General features: G+C 40.4%; 1 protein-coding gene across 3 annotated transcripts in view; it reads left to right on the top strand.

The window, feature by feature from the left end:
* Positions 1-14,686, top strand: part of BMPR1B (bone morphogenetic protein receptor type 1B) — a 214,307-nt gene that overhangs the window by 82,041 nt on the left and 117,580 nt on the right. For all 3 annotated transcript variants that reach the window (XM_053404034.1, XM_053404037.1, XM_053404035.1), the window contains exon 2: positions 11,195-11,279. The gene's annotated coding sequence lies outside the window, so the exon portion shown is untranslated. The remainder of the gene's footprint in view (positions 1-11,194; positions 11,280-14,686) is intronic.

Raw genomic sequence — 14,686 nt, 5'->3', positions numbered from 1 at the left:
AGCTGCAACTGCTGCTGTATCTTGACATCAAACTACGAAGGAAGTTCAGACAAACTACTCTGAAGTGAATCTGAACAAATTTTATGTAGAGGGGTCTGAGGAGTGCAATCAGTAGCTGCAAAAGGAGTTCAACATTCTTTCCCCCCTTTGGTACAGGCAGGACTGAAATGGGAGAATGGAAGCCATGATTGCAGGGTGGTGAAATGAGAGCTCCATAGCTGGCCTACTTCTCCAAGTTCAGTTGGGGAACAAATATAGCGTGCAAAGTTTTTCATAGCTTTTTCTTTTTTCTTTTTACTTAGGTTGCAAATTGTGTGACCGCTTTGACCATATTCCTAGGTTATATGAAGTTGATCTGTGGACTTCTAGGTCTTTAGAAACAACCACCACCACCAGTGATTTATGCTTTGACTTTCTCAATTTTATTTTAGTGGCAATAATGATTAATAGCTAAGCTGCTTTTAAAAACTGCATTGGAAATCAGGCTTAAATGGAGATATTTGTATTGTTTTTCTTGTTTAGCCATGTTTGCTTGAAAAGGTGAAGGCATATAATGAAAGTCAGAGTTCAACTAGAAGTTTTTGAAGCCACAAAAATGGTAGCCTTGTATCTGATTCTCTCTCTCTTTCCCATAATATCCATGCTGCTGTGTTTACATTTCACATTAAACCACAGCTCATATTAAATATGGTTTAATGCAAATGAGCAGTATGCTGGTGCACACTGCTCAAAAGTCCATGCTTTGCTCCTCCTGGCTACACCATGCTGGGAGCAGCAAACCAGAAGCTTTGGGTTGGTGTGTCAGCTGAACCCAGGCTCATTGTTTGCTTTCAAAGAAACCATGAGCAGTAAGCCTTGGCTACCACCAAACAAACCACAATATGGGGTTCTGATGGCACAACAAGCCAGTGTTTCTGTTTCGTTGCTCCCAGTGTGGCATGGTCCAGGAGCATTAGAGGAGCCAAATGGGGGCTTTTGAGAAGTGGAGCACTACTATGCTGCTCATTTCCATGCAATCATAGTTATATGTTAACTATTGTTTTAATGCAATGTGTGAACCAGTGCACTGAGATTTCCTGTGCTTCATCCATGTTGTTAGTTGTCTCTTCTAGGCGCTGTCAAACTTAGAGTTAAACTCACATGTTGAGTTTCATTAGATGTTACAGAGGAACGATGGAAAACTAGACATGCGAATGATAGTTCTGGCTATATCCCTACATCTTTTGCAACCTTTAGTTTTGCCATACGTGACTTGTTTATTTCCTGCATTATAAAATTAGTGTGCAGATTACAGTTAATCTCAGTTTACACATTTTTGTCACTAATTACAGAGTACAGCTTGGGAAATGGAAAAGGTATTAACTTTGAGGGAAGACTAAGCCAACCATCTGCTATGCCATGACACCTATTTAATAGACACCAGCTTTTGTTTTAAGCACACAGTATTGTTTTAACAGAAGTGAAATCTTCTGGGTTTGTTCTTTCTAATAAATAATGATGGAAATATGACTTCAATTTTCTATCCTTTTTTTCGTTTTCATTTTAAGCTGTTTAGCAGAAAACAGCTTTTGCGTTTATCTTTCCAAGTTCAGACTGCCTCGAGGCTCAGTAAACATTTGCCAAGGAGTCATAATAAGGAGCAATAATCAAATTATTTTGTCCATAAGGACTATTTTTTCCAAGGTCATTGTTGATATGCCCAATCCCCACCTGCTGGAAGGATGTTGGAAGGATGGTAAATAGTTTAAGATGTATTAATTCAGAAACTCACGACATTTGATCTCAGCGTTTTGAACATCTAGCAGTTGGGATTTCTTCCAAGTATTTTCCTATGTACCTTTTGGAGAGGGACCATAACTTAGTGCTAGAACACATGCTGTGCATACTGGACATCCCAGGTTCAGTCCCCAGCATCTCTAATCTAAAAGATCTTGAATAGCAGACAATGGATTTTTCTCTTTGAGACCCTGGAAAGCCACTTCCAGACAGAGTAGGTGATACTGGGCTTAGAAGGACAAGCAATATGATACGATCTAAAGCACCTTCCTATGTTCCTCCCATGTAGAGCACCATGCAGTCTAGGGGCTCATCCACACTTCTGTTTGTCCCATGCCTAGAAAGCATGGATCCGAGAAGTTTTCTGCTTGACCCACATTTTCCAGGGATACATCCAAGTGGTTTTCCCCTTGCCCCTCCTCCTTCCCTGGGGAAAACCAGTTCTTTAGCTCTAAATGGTAGTCAATGGAAAACCCAATTACCGTTTGCTTCCGTAGAGCACTAAAGAGCAGTTTTCCCCAGGGGAAATCAGCAGGACAAGAGAAAGTGTGGATAAAGCCTAGGTTTTTGGAAGCGAAAGCCCTGGGTTAAACAAAGCTCCATGCAACACACTTCTTAAAGAGAAAGTCATTCTGGAATGAGAGATTCAAGAGCTGCACAAATGCAGTTTTCAAATCCTTAAACAACCCAGATTCTCCCTCTAGGAGCTCTATAAATTTAAGAGGGAGATATCAGCTGTCCTGAGCATTTCACCATGGAACTGCTGGATTCACTGCTGTGCCCCAGCAGCAGCAGGAAAGCTGTTGTAAGTATAAGACTAGACTAATGGCTTGGTAGCTACTGTATTATTCAACTCATCTGTCAATCTTCAGGGTGGGCAACATGTGGTAATCTCCCTGCTCTCTGGGATAGCTTTGAACCTTAAATAATTGGCCTATGAGCAAGAGAACAGTTGTAGAGCAGGATTAGCAGGGAAAGGGGAAAGCTTGACAAGCCAGATGTGGCCTCCAATATCTACATTGCTGATCCTTTGTTCTGGTGTTCTTGTTTGAAGAACATGGAGTACTGAATCCAGGTCTGGGCACCACTTTTTAAGGTGGACATGGACAAACTAGAGATGGGCAGGATAGTAAACGGTCTAGGAGCCAAGTATTGAGGAATACTTGAAAGAACTGGGCATGTTTATTTGAGTGAAGTAAAGATTTAAAGGGAGACATAATAGCTGTCTTCAAATCAGTAGTAGACAGAGCAGGCTTGTCCCCTCTATTGTTCCCGAGTGTATGACTAGAATCAACAAGGAGAAATCAGAAGGAAACAGATTTTGGCTAAATGTTAGGAGAAGCTTCCTAGGTAGGAGCCTATTTCAGAGTGGAATGTGAACTCAGAAGGTGGTGGGTTCTATTTCACACTAGACATATTTTAGCAGTGGCTTCATAGCCCTCTGCCAGGGATGTTGTTATTGCAAAATTCATGCATGTGCCTTTCCAAGTATAAAATTCTATGATCCTGCTTCATAAAGCCTCCTTCATCTTGCTGTTTACAAGCACTCATGTCCACTGTCTTCCCAATTGTATTTTCATCTTCAAACGGGTTGGTCCAACCTGATCTTTCTAAGGTGAAGTCCCAGAAGCTGCATTCTTCTTACAGCGTGGAACGTTTGTCTTTGCTCCTTCTCTTTTCTAAGTGAGAAGCATCTCTCTTTGTTTCTTTTCAAAGGAGTTCAAAAGTAACTTTTTCTCACCCTTTATCAAATCTGTGGGAGGAATTGCACCCACACACCACTTTATCTTTGCCTTCTCATGACTTCTACTTTTTTTTTTTTTGCTTTATAAAAATCTTCTTCAGTACATAAAAGACTTTCTTGCATGCATGTGCATGACCTAATTACTTAACATTTGGCAAGTTTCAGCTGACTGATGTGTCTCAGGGGCTCTGAAACCTGTGTCTCTGATGTTTGATCTCTGATAGATCTTTTCCACTTTATGTTGCACTTGTCAAGTGTTAAATGTGCATGTGTGATCAGCATAGATCTCCACCCATTAAGACAACACTAGTATTGTTTCCATGGTAATTTATATTAGAATTACAAATATCAGAACTCAGGCACAGATCCCTTAAATGAAGATCGTCTTGTAAAAGCATGTCTTGTGTATATATTTCTTGGTGGTGAGCTTTAAAACTTGGCAAAACTTGAATTGCAATGAGAAGGCAGCAAAGAAAACTGAATTATATCTGTTCAAGAACATTGCTACTCTTTAGTGGGTTAACCTGGATTCTGGGTCTTAATTAGTACCTTATTTCAGTCTTGCAAATGAGTCCAACTCTTACTGCCTGACTGGCAATATGTGCCTAGAAAGAATTTGATGCTAACTGAAATGTTTAGTCTGCTTTTAAGCATTCATAGCATATCATTGTTTCTTTTTCCTCCCTGCCCTCAGCTATGAGTCCAGTGATTTCGCAGCAAAATTATGTAGCTAGGAGAGCAGGCAGGCAGCTGTTGGTGGGCATCAAATCTCCATAATAAAATGAACTACCTGAGGGAGGCTTTGAGTGAAACTGCATCTCTCTCTCTTAAGCACATGAATACAAACACTTAACTGGTGATTTCCAGATTAAAATAGAGGGTCAGTGAAGTGGATCTTGCATGTAATCAATGTTCTGATGTCACTTTGCTACGAAATTCCTAATTAGCTTTCCCAATGGAGACTATAACTGCCTTGCTATGGGGAAATAGCAGGCACATTTAGCTGTGACTTTCCTAAACCACTTTCCTTACCGCTATTGACCATTTTCACAGAGGATGGTTGCTGTCACATCACATTAAAGAAGGTCATGGAAGGTCTTATGAAAGTCAGTGGGAAAACACAAAACAAGCTTTGCTGTATGCTCCTTGGCCAACCTAACTCAACAATTGGAAAGATATTTGCAGTTCTTGAGTTGGATTGGCATAACATCTATTTCAGCCTGGAAGGACGATTTGCTAAGGCAGTGATGGTAGTTAATCATAGAAGCCACAAGTACGCTTCGCCAACAGCAGCGCTAATTATTTCCCACTGTGGTGATTTCTGATGTGTGAATCCATTAAGAATCTGGCAGCTTTATTGGTGCAGCCCAACTAGGCTAATTCCTGCCAACATAGATGCTGGACTTCGATAAATCTTTAATGTTCTGAGAAGGATGAAAGACTTCTGGGTTGTCTCCACTGCTGCTGTTCTGCTCAAACAACAGCATTCCGCTTGCACGACAGAACTTTCCTTCCTCTCCAGCCCTCCTTCAAGAACTTCAGAATCTGCTCCAGAGCATTGGGGAACTCTCTGGGGCAGATGGGGAGGCATGTGTGTGGGGAGAAAGAGAAGTTCTTTAGCAGCTCATGCAGCATTGGATACAGTACAACCTTCTATATGTGCAATCAGTAATCATGGAACCACCTCAACATGCTGTTCTTTCAAATATTGCAAATATTAGATGTCTTATATTTCATTGCTGAAATATGATCTAAGTACTGGTAGCACTCTTGCCTTTTTTTATTCAGCGTTTGTTAATTTTGCAAGGATGAAGAGGCGAACTGAAAACTCCCAAGCTCAAGAGTTTCCTAGGTTTTCTCTGAAGTTACACTGTACTGATGCTATGGCTAAAAAAGCCCAGTGTATTTATTAAGTGTTCAGTCAATAGTTTTGCAGCTAATAATGAATAAGCACCTACAATGATCTGTCAACAGTAGAAGTCTTTTGGAGTCATGTATGATCTTCCTGTCTAGTCCCAGGACTCTAAAGTATTTATTATGTGAAAACAAAGACTCTTAGAGTCAAAGGTAAGCAACTTGGTGCTTAAATAGCAACAGCATGCTCATAAAATGGGAAGGCAGAAAACAGTTAATAATAGTCCTTCAACAGGCTATACTGCATACTGAGATTTACTTGCACCCTTTACCCCTGTAATCCCTTTTTGCTGAATGCCACAGTTCCCAATGGCCTTGCTCATAAAGAGTAAGCTCACACATTACCTATATTTTTCATGCCCTCATTAGTTTGTGAGGAATGTAACACTACTGCACGATCATTTTGTCTAAACAAAGAGCCCAGGGTTTCAGACCCATGGTGTTGAGAGTAGTTTGGGACGTTAAAGATATGCATGGATACAGGAAGTGCGACTCATTTGCACTTCCTGCATTTGCACCTATCATTAATGTCCGAAGTTGCTTGGAGTGTAGTGTTTATTATGTTGCGTACTACCAGAAGAGTTTAGGGTTTTGGTGCCCCTAATTTATGTTGGATTTTAATTTGTGGTATTTTTAAAATATTAGCTTAGGGAGGGGGATACTTCCTAAGGCCCATACATAGTATTCTAAGTGTAGTCACAACATAATTTTGTATAATAACATTATGATGTTGTCAGTTTTAATTTCAAACCCTTCCCTAATAATCTTTAACACAGAACTTTTAACAGCTGCTGCACACAAGCTCAATATTTTAACTGAGGTATTCACTACGACCCCAAGATCACTTTCCCGGTAGCCACTGCTAAGTCAGACCCCATCACGGTGTGAGTGAAGTTATGATTTCAATATGCATTGCTGTACACTTGCTTATACTGAATCACATTTGCTATTTAAATGTCCCTTTTTGCTTGGCTGTAGTCAAGATTAAGTTCTGAACACATGTAGCTTCCAGTAATTCAGATGCCAAAACTGTAAATCATGCATGATTTGTGGGGGTTGTTTTTTTGTGGGGGGGGGGCTGGCTGATCACAGAACAGTTTTGAGTGCATCTGCTTGGGTATGTGAATATTCAATTCCACAATTGGACTGGGTTGATTTTCAGGACAATGATAATTGAACGTTTTAATTCCCACCCTGACCATACAGAATGGGCTACATTGTAACTATAACTGAATAAGCAAAATAATTACAGATATTGTCAACTAACAACATGTGGTCCTGGGATGATGGAAGGTAGACAAACTCTCTGACAGTCAATAATTGGGGGAAACTTTTAGTTTAGTTGCTAGTCATGGTTCAGTATTATATCGTTCATAGAACGTTATGTAATTTGTAGTTAACAGTTTTGAGCCCATTATTCCAGCTCTTTAAGACGGCCTTTGCCAATCAGGTTTGAATTGCAACTCCCAGCAGCCTCAGCCAGCACAGATGATGGGTGTTGTAGTCCAAAACATCTGGATGGTACCAGATTGGTGAAGGATGCTTTAACACAGGCATGGCCAAACTTGGCCCTCCAACTCTTTTGGGACTACAACTCCCATCATCCCTAGCTAACCAGACCAGTGGTCAGGGATGATGGGAATTGTAGTCCCAAAACAGCTGGAGGGCCAGGTTTGGCCATGCCTGCTTTAAGAGAAGGCATACAGATAAGAACATAAGAACAGTTTGCTGGAACAGGTCTGTGGCCCATCTAGTCTAGCGACCTATTCTCACAGTGGCCACCCAGATTCATGTCAGAAATCCATAAGCAGGATCTGACCACAATAGTAGTTTGTCCCCCACCCCCATGGTGGCCTGCAGTGGGTAGTCAGAAGCGTTATTCGCTACGAGCATGAAGGCGGAGCATGCCCAGCATAAGACTCCAGGCTTCCAGAATGATACTGGCCCTGTTGCTGGGGCAACACAGCCAACAGAGAGCCAAGTCCATTAATAAAGGAAAGAGGAAGCAGAAGCCATTCAAAGAAGATGAGAGCACCTATGAGAAAGAGGCTGAGAACTGGCAGCTTTCAGTTGACCCAATCAGGCAGGAGCAGCTTGGAATTTAGGCCTTGATCCTTTGACAATAATATTGTAGGTTTTGATTGAAAAAGTAGAAATAATTGCCTCATGCTACTTCCTCTACAACTTACTTTTGGTTACTGTAGTTTGTTGAGATGAAGTTACTTTAATATGTTATAGAAAGACTCCCATAAGGTTTATTAATATCACTTCAATATTACAACAACACTTTTTACAATGTAGTTTAGCAAAAAAAAATACTTAACCTCTACTGATTCATTCCCGTTGAAGTTATGTCGAACCAGACAAACTTCAGTGTAAAGGGTTTTTACAGGTGTACTTACCTTGTCCAAAACAACAGGATCTCAAGTGCATGACACAAATACTTTTCCATGTGATCTACTGCTTATAGTGTCTTACTAGGATAGAGAAGGCTCAGGTTGAAATTACCACTATCCATGAAGCTCGCTGGGTGACCTTGGGCCACTCACTCTCTCTTCCACAAACCTACATCAATAAATACAGATAAGACACACATATATTAGAGGATTTTAGCCATGTTTTGTCTGTGTGTTGTTGTTTTTTGCACAATGCTTGGAGAATTGTTTGATCAAGCAAATAAGAAAAATTCTAAATAATAAAATTTGTATGTGCCCATTTGAACCGCCCTCCCTAAAGAAGCTCTGGCTTATAGACTGGCTGGTAGACTGGCTCATTGTTTCAGCAAGCTTTTGGGAATTAACTGCTTTTAATGAAAGTGCTGGTGCTGTGCTGTTTTTATTGTAATTATTTGTATGGTTTTATTAGAATGTCAATGTTTAATTATTATTTTTAATGATTCCTTACCCCCAGCTATGTTTTTAGCTGTTCTTATTTTTATCTATAAGTTGCCTTGAGTCCCTGCCTTGGAAAAAGGTGGAGTATAAATAAATGAATATTTAACAACAACAACAAGAAGAAGATCCAAGCTGGCAACCTTTTCCAATAGCGTAACTGCCGTTCTTTAAAAGGAAAACGCATCCACATGTGTTAGGCAAACATAACTGATTTATGACAAACACTGGTAAGTTTCAAAACAAGTCAGCTTAAAACCATGTGTTACAAATCTGGCTTGTTGTTGAAACTAACCAGAATTTGTTGTAGCTGTGATTCCTGGTTCATATGTAGCTTGTTGCCCATTTAATGCCATGCTTTAATGTTACTTTAGTGTTGCGAATGCAGGCAGTATCATAACCAGTAAAAAAATGTTGCTTTCAACTAAACCTGATATGTGTTTTGTTAAGCCCTAAATGGCCTTGGCCCAGTATACCTGAAGGAGCATCTCCACCCCCATCACTCAGCCCGGCCATTGAGGTCCTCCTCTGAGGGACTTCTGGTGGTTTCCTCCCTGTGAGAAGTGAGGTTACAGGGAACCAGGCAGAGGCCCTTATCGGTAGTGGCGCCCGTCCTGTCGAATGCCCTCCCATCAGATGTCAAGGAAATAAACTACCTGACTTTTAGAAAACATCTGAAGGCAGCCCTGTTTAGGGAAGTTTTTAATGTTTGATGTATTTATATTTATCGTGTTTTTAATATTCTATTGGGAGCCACCCAGATGGGTGGGGTATAAATAATTTATTATTATTATTGTTGTTGTTTTATATTAAAAATGTAGCCTGTGATAAATGTATTATTTACATTCTTAGTCTTGTGGTTGCTTTCCAGTGGAGCCATTGAGTAATATTCAAAGATGAATTTGAATAATTCATAAATAATGTGTTAATTATTGGAACTCGTTAGAAGATTGCCAATTACTATAAACCACTAACGAGCTAATTGCAATGCAAAAGGAAACAGAAATGTTGCCAATGCTGGCTTCAGTGAAAGCAAGGCCTACTTAGGATGTTATTTTTGGCAGCAGAGAAACCCTGTTCACAGTTTAGAAAATTCTATTAGAAGCATTTTTCCCTCCCATCCCTAATCTCGGCCAGGGATTGCCAACATTATACTGCCCTGATGTTGTTGGATTCCAGCTGTCATCAGTCTGAGCCAACATGGCCAATGGTCAGGGATGATGTGAGTTGTAGCACAGTACCATCTGGAGGACCATGGGTTCCCTTCCCCAATGTGAGTTGACCCAAATAATTCCCTCTGTATGCAGGAGATACATGCTTTAGATACAAAAGGTCCCAGATTCCATCCTTGGCATCTCCAGTTAAAAAATGATCAGCTAGGAGGTGAAAGAGATCTCTGACAGACACTGCAGGATCTCTGCCAAGAAGAACTGAAACAAGATGAAACAAAAGCCTGGCTCTGTACAAGACAGCTTCAGTACATTGACCCCTGAATCCTTTCCTGCACAGGGAGAAATAGGGGATGCGTGTGTCTTGCAGTTTCAGAGTAACTGCAAGATGTTTCACTCAGTCTGACCACATCATGGAACAAATGGAGGCCAAATGGAACAAATGATGGAACAAATGGAGGCATTCCCACTCCTAAATTGCAAGGGGTTATGGCCCTTGCAGCCCCTTCCAACTCTACAAATCTGTGATTCTGTGAAGCCAGGTCACTGCACAACAAAACCATGTAGATTTGCAGGACAGGTTCATGTGATGGTAATGGAAATCACTGGAAGGGCTGGGCCAGACTGGTAGATTTCAATCATATACACCAACAAGGTGCCTTCTAGATGTTTGGGTCTACAACTCCCATCATGCTTGATCATTGGCCTCACGGGTTGGGCATCATGGGAGTTGTAGTCAAGAATTTCTGGAGTGTGCAATCCCTGATATGCATGCTTAACCTGGAATTAAATCCCATTGAATTTATCTGTCAGTTTTCCAAATTCAATCTGCATTTTTGTCTGTCTTGTTACGCAGTTAGCACTTGCTATTATCCAGTCTTCCGTAGCTCTAAATGCTTTGGGTTTCTGTGGCTGATATTCTTAAATGTGGTTGCACTGGATTCGTTACCAAGTCTATTCTATTCTCTGTAATTGTGTCTTGCTGCCATTCAGAAAGTCTGCATGCTCTTTAAAACACTTAGGAAGCACATTTTTTACTCTTTAAGAAGCTGCTTTTAAAGAATGCTCTTCCAGAAATTTTTTGACATCCATATTATACAGTAATTAAATTTAATGATCCTAATTGAATAATATTTAGATATGTAAAGCCATAAAGGGGGTTGGAGATCAGGCAATTTAGCCAAAACAAAGGTAGTTGTTCCCTCCTCCTTTTCCCCTTCCTCCTTCCTCCGGCTTTTCCACCTGCTTGGAGAAAGCTCTGTTTCTTCAGACAAGCCTCATAATTACCCTTCTGTGCCTGATCTGAGCCTCCAGGAAAGGCCCACAGCATCTGTAAAGCTGGCAGCAAAATGGTATTTCCAGGCAGGCAAAGAGCTGCAGGGTAGGAGCCAATTCATGGCTTTGTCTGAGCAACTGAGGACTCCAGCCCAGTAATACCATGGTGTACAGTAACACAGACCTGTGCCATGAGCAAGTAAAGGAGCAGGCAAGTGTCGGGGCCAATATTTATAGACCACTACGTAGCAATTCTAGAAAGTGGGAGTGAGAGAGAGAGGGAGAGAAAGACATATGCAGAAGGGAAATAAGAGTAAGCATGGGCTGAAAGGAAGCTTAGATTTGCAGCAGAGTTTTGCATTTCTCTTGCAATTAATTTTATTTACAAATGCAAACATCTAAGTGTTGTTGTTTTCACTTACCAGGTTTAAACTGCTTTTCAATGGTGAATCATAGCAGTCTTGTTCCAATGACGAAGGAGAATTCTGGGGTAAAGGAAGGATTCTAAAGGTATGTAACTGTTCTTTCAGTTTCACCTTTCACATTGCCTCGCTGCATGCTGTGCCCTTTTGAGAGCTGTGCAGCCATAAGCAGAAGCCCTGTGGTCAGTGGCTACTGCTGTCCGTTGAGTTACGACTGTTGTTGTGAGTGTGGCTGCCTTTGCAAATAAATCATATGAAGATGGAGAAACCTTAGTCGTGCACTCATTAAGGCGCTTGAAAAGAGGACATGACTCCATGTCATGAGTGAAAGCACTCATCTTTTAAAAACACACATTTACTTATGTGTACTTTGCAATTTTCTGCTTTCAAGTATCCATCTTGACAAGTCATTTACCTGAATAAGCGTGGGTGCACCTGCAAGTAGTTTATATACATCTTCTAACACCTCTTTTAAACAGTCTAGAGTCGAAATGAAAAGAAAAAAAGGGTGGGAGTCAATGTCTGCATTCTTGTAGTGTTCAGACTATATGTGTTGGTGGCCTCTTTGCTTTATAATGTATGTGCTGCGTAGGTCTGATTTCTATTGCTGATGTGACACAGGTAAGTACGGCGCTAAACCTTTATCTATCCACAGTATTCTTACCAGGTACTTTTCTTCTTGCCAAACTCCAGTAAATTCACAGTAGGTAGAAACATGTCGGTGAGAGATCTTCAAAGAAGTGATGGATGCAAGGAAGGTTCTGGTTCTCCTTTTCCGTTAAAGTTCAGACACATACCTCCCCATTTTCATACATGAGTGGGGTGGAACCAGGTTTAAACAAGTGAGTCTCCCTTTGCCATGTGTGGTTTCTACTGCCTCGTGCTGTCTGCCAAGCCTGCTTGTACAATTTGACACTGCAGGAGTGAGAGAACAGCCGATAGCAAAGGTCTTTGCAGGACATAAAACGTGTGTGTTTTTCAGGATTATGCAACGAATATGCCTTTCTAGGCTAATAGAAGGAAATTAAATTTCATATACAGTATAGTGCAATGTGTGCTTATAACCTTTGGAATCCGTTTACCGTGCATGTAGTTTCTGTGTACATTATTCAGGGTATACATTAGAAAAAACCAGAATGAAATAATATTCGGAAAAGGGGGGTGATTATTTTAAAGGCCTTTCCTTCCAGCAACAGCATGCTTAAGTATAGAAAATGCTTTTTTAAAAGGAATAATATACTTTTGAGGAAACTTGTTTTCAGTTTCCATTTGTCACAGCGCATATTTGTTTCTTTAAGGAGGAGAAGCAGAAGTGATTTGAACTTGTTGTTTTCATTATTCTGCTATATATAGCCAAAGGGAAGCTTGTGTATTTTCCCTGTTGGAAATGTGCATCATGCACAGTTTCAGGCAATGTGGTTCCCACATCTGAAAGGTGGTGCTATTTACTATATTTCAAATCTCACATAGATGTGATAAACTTAGGACCAAATGTTAACTAGTTTTAACACCACTGCTGGAAGGAAAAAGTAAAAGCCCCTCTCCACGTTCGCTCCGTTCTGGTTACTGATCACATCCACCCACACTCACCGGCTGATGCAATTTGCACTTAAATAAAACAAAACCCCTGCATGCTAAATGTAGACATCATTTATAGTTTAGCCCTTGGTAGGTCACCTCAGGCAAGCTATAATTGATAAACCAAAGCTGGACTTGGACAGTTCAAACAGAAAATGCTTGCAGTGCAAAGTGGGAATAGGTTGGGGATTATGAACTCAGGACAGGGAAATGTCTACTCTATTTTGTTGGGAGAAGGGCTTCAACAAGTTTGGCATCAAGTGATTGTGAACAGAGCTACCGTGACTGTACCTAGTAAAAGCAGGATTAATGAATGCAATTCAGTTATTGAATAAAGTATTGTAATTTGTTTATATTTTCCTAAGTTTATGCATGCAGAATGATATTGGGTCTCGCAATATTGAGCGTGTTGTGGATATCCCATAATTAGAGGACTTCTCTTGTTTCGTTTTGCTATACTTAAATTATAGAATGTTTTAGTGATTGTATGCATACTAGAAATGAGAGCTGCATTTCTTGTGTTTATTTTGTTTGATTGTTTCGTTGTTCCGATATTGATTGATATTAGGATTATGACTGATTCACATACACAAATGCATATTTACATACCTATGTTGTTGACAATACTAAATACACAAAATAAATTATTCCATACCATGCCAGTTGTAGACTATAATCTGTGCAGATTAAAGTGAGCTGATATGTGGGCTGGAGAAGAGAACAACAAAATGTGCACCCTGGATCATTGGCCGGAGTGAGGGGGTGATAACTAGTTAGTTTGGTCTGATAAGAAAGATTCCATGTAGTGAAGGCTATTTTTATCTGTAAATTGAGATTTAAGAAACCTCAAACCAGACTGTTCAAATGATGCTGCTTCTGTTGTCGCTGTGCATATTTGCCCACTCCATAGCTCTAAGGCTAGAGCTGGTAAGTATGCCTTTCCTGAATTTTGTGCCTGTCATTTGTGCTGCATGCAAGTGTTGCTTTGTTTTAAGAAAGGAAGGGAGATTCAATATTTCTTTTCTAAGGGTCTGTAAGGCTGCATTCACATGGCAATTTATTCTGTTTTCATGACTTTCCCCCTAGCTGTTAAGCCAGGCATTATATTTGATCTTTAACAAGACACAAAAGCCACCTCTGTTCGCTTTTGAAATACTGTCCAATCTGTTTGCTTCTCAAGGTGCAGCATAGGTGAGTGAGGAAGGAGCGGGCTTTTTATGTTCTTCAGGTGTTCAGTTCACACAGCAACCAGGAAGACAGAATTGGCAGGGCAGCTTTTCTCCTTTAAAGTGTGAGTACCCTGGTGAGGCTAGGGCTTTGGCTTGTTTATGATAAATCACCCCTTGAGAACAGCCTTCTCTCTCAGCAGGGGCCTAGCTATACTAATTTTTCTATATCCTTCATGGTCCAGATCATGTTACCATAAGACCATATGTCAGCATATCCTTTGTTTGGTGCCAGAGCACTGAGGCAGGACCTTTTGTTGAAAACTGAAATAATCCAGCGAATTGCCGCTATTTATTATTGCATAGTACCCTACTCCCTGAAGTCTAAAGTGTAAAGTATGACTTTTAATTAACAAGCACATTGTCCCTGTGCCTCGACTTGGAAAATTGCATATCAGCATCCATAATGGTTAGCTGGCTATGCCTACCTTCCCAGCGATTATATAATGCCCTTAGCCTTCTCAGCTGTCATTTTTTTTGGGTTTTCTAAACTGCATTGCTAATTAACAAGCTATGACAAACAACCAAATATAGTTGTGTGCTGTTAATACAAGAAATGCCTGTATTCCATTTTGTGCTTTCCTATCTCGGTCACTTGCATGGCTATTGACATTTACTAATCTTTTGAAACATGATTTACATGTTTATTGTCGGCACTCTGCTGGTAAATCAAGTTTGGCAAGTCAAGTGG

The sequence above is a fragment of the Podarcis raffonei genome, chromosome 9 (assembly GCF_027172205.1).
Source record: "Podarcis raffonei isolate rPodRaf1 chromosome 9, rPodRaf1.pri, whole genome shotgun sequence".
Classification (NCBI taxonomy): domain Eukaryota; kingdom Metazoa; phylum Chordata; class Lepidosauria; order Squamata; family Lacertidae; genus Podarcis; species Podarcis raffonei.
This window is presented reverse-complemented; position numbering and strand designations above follow the sequence as displayed.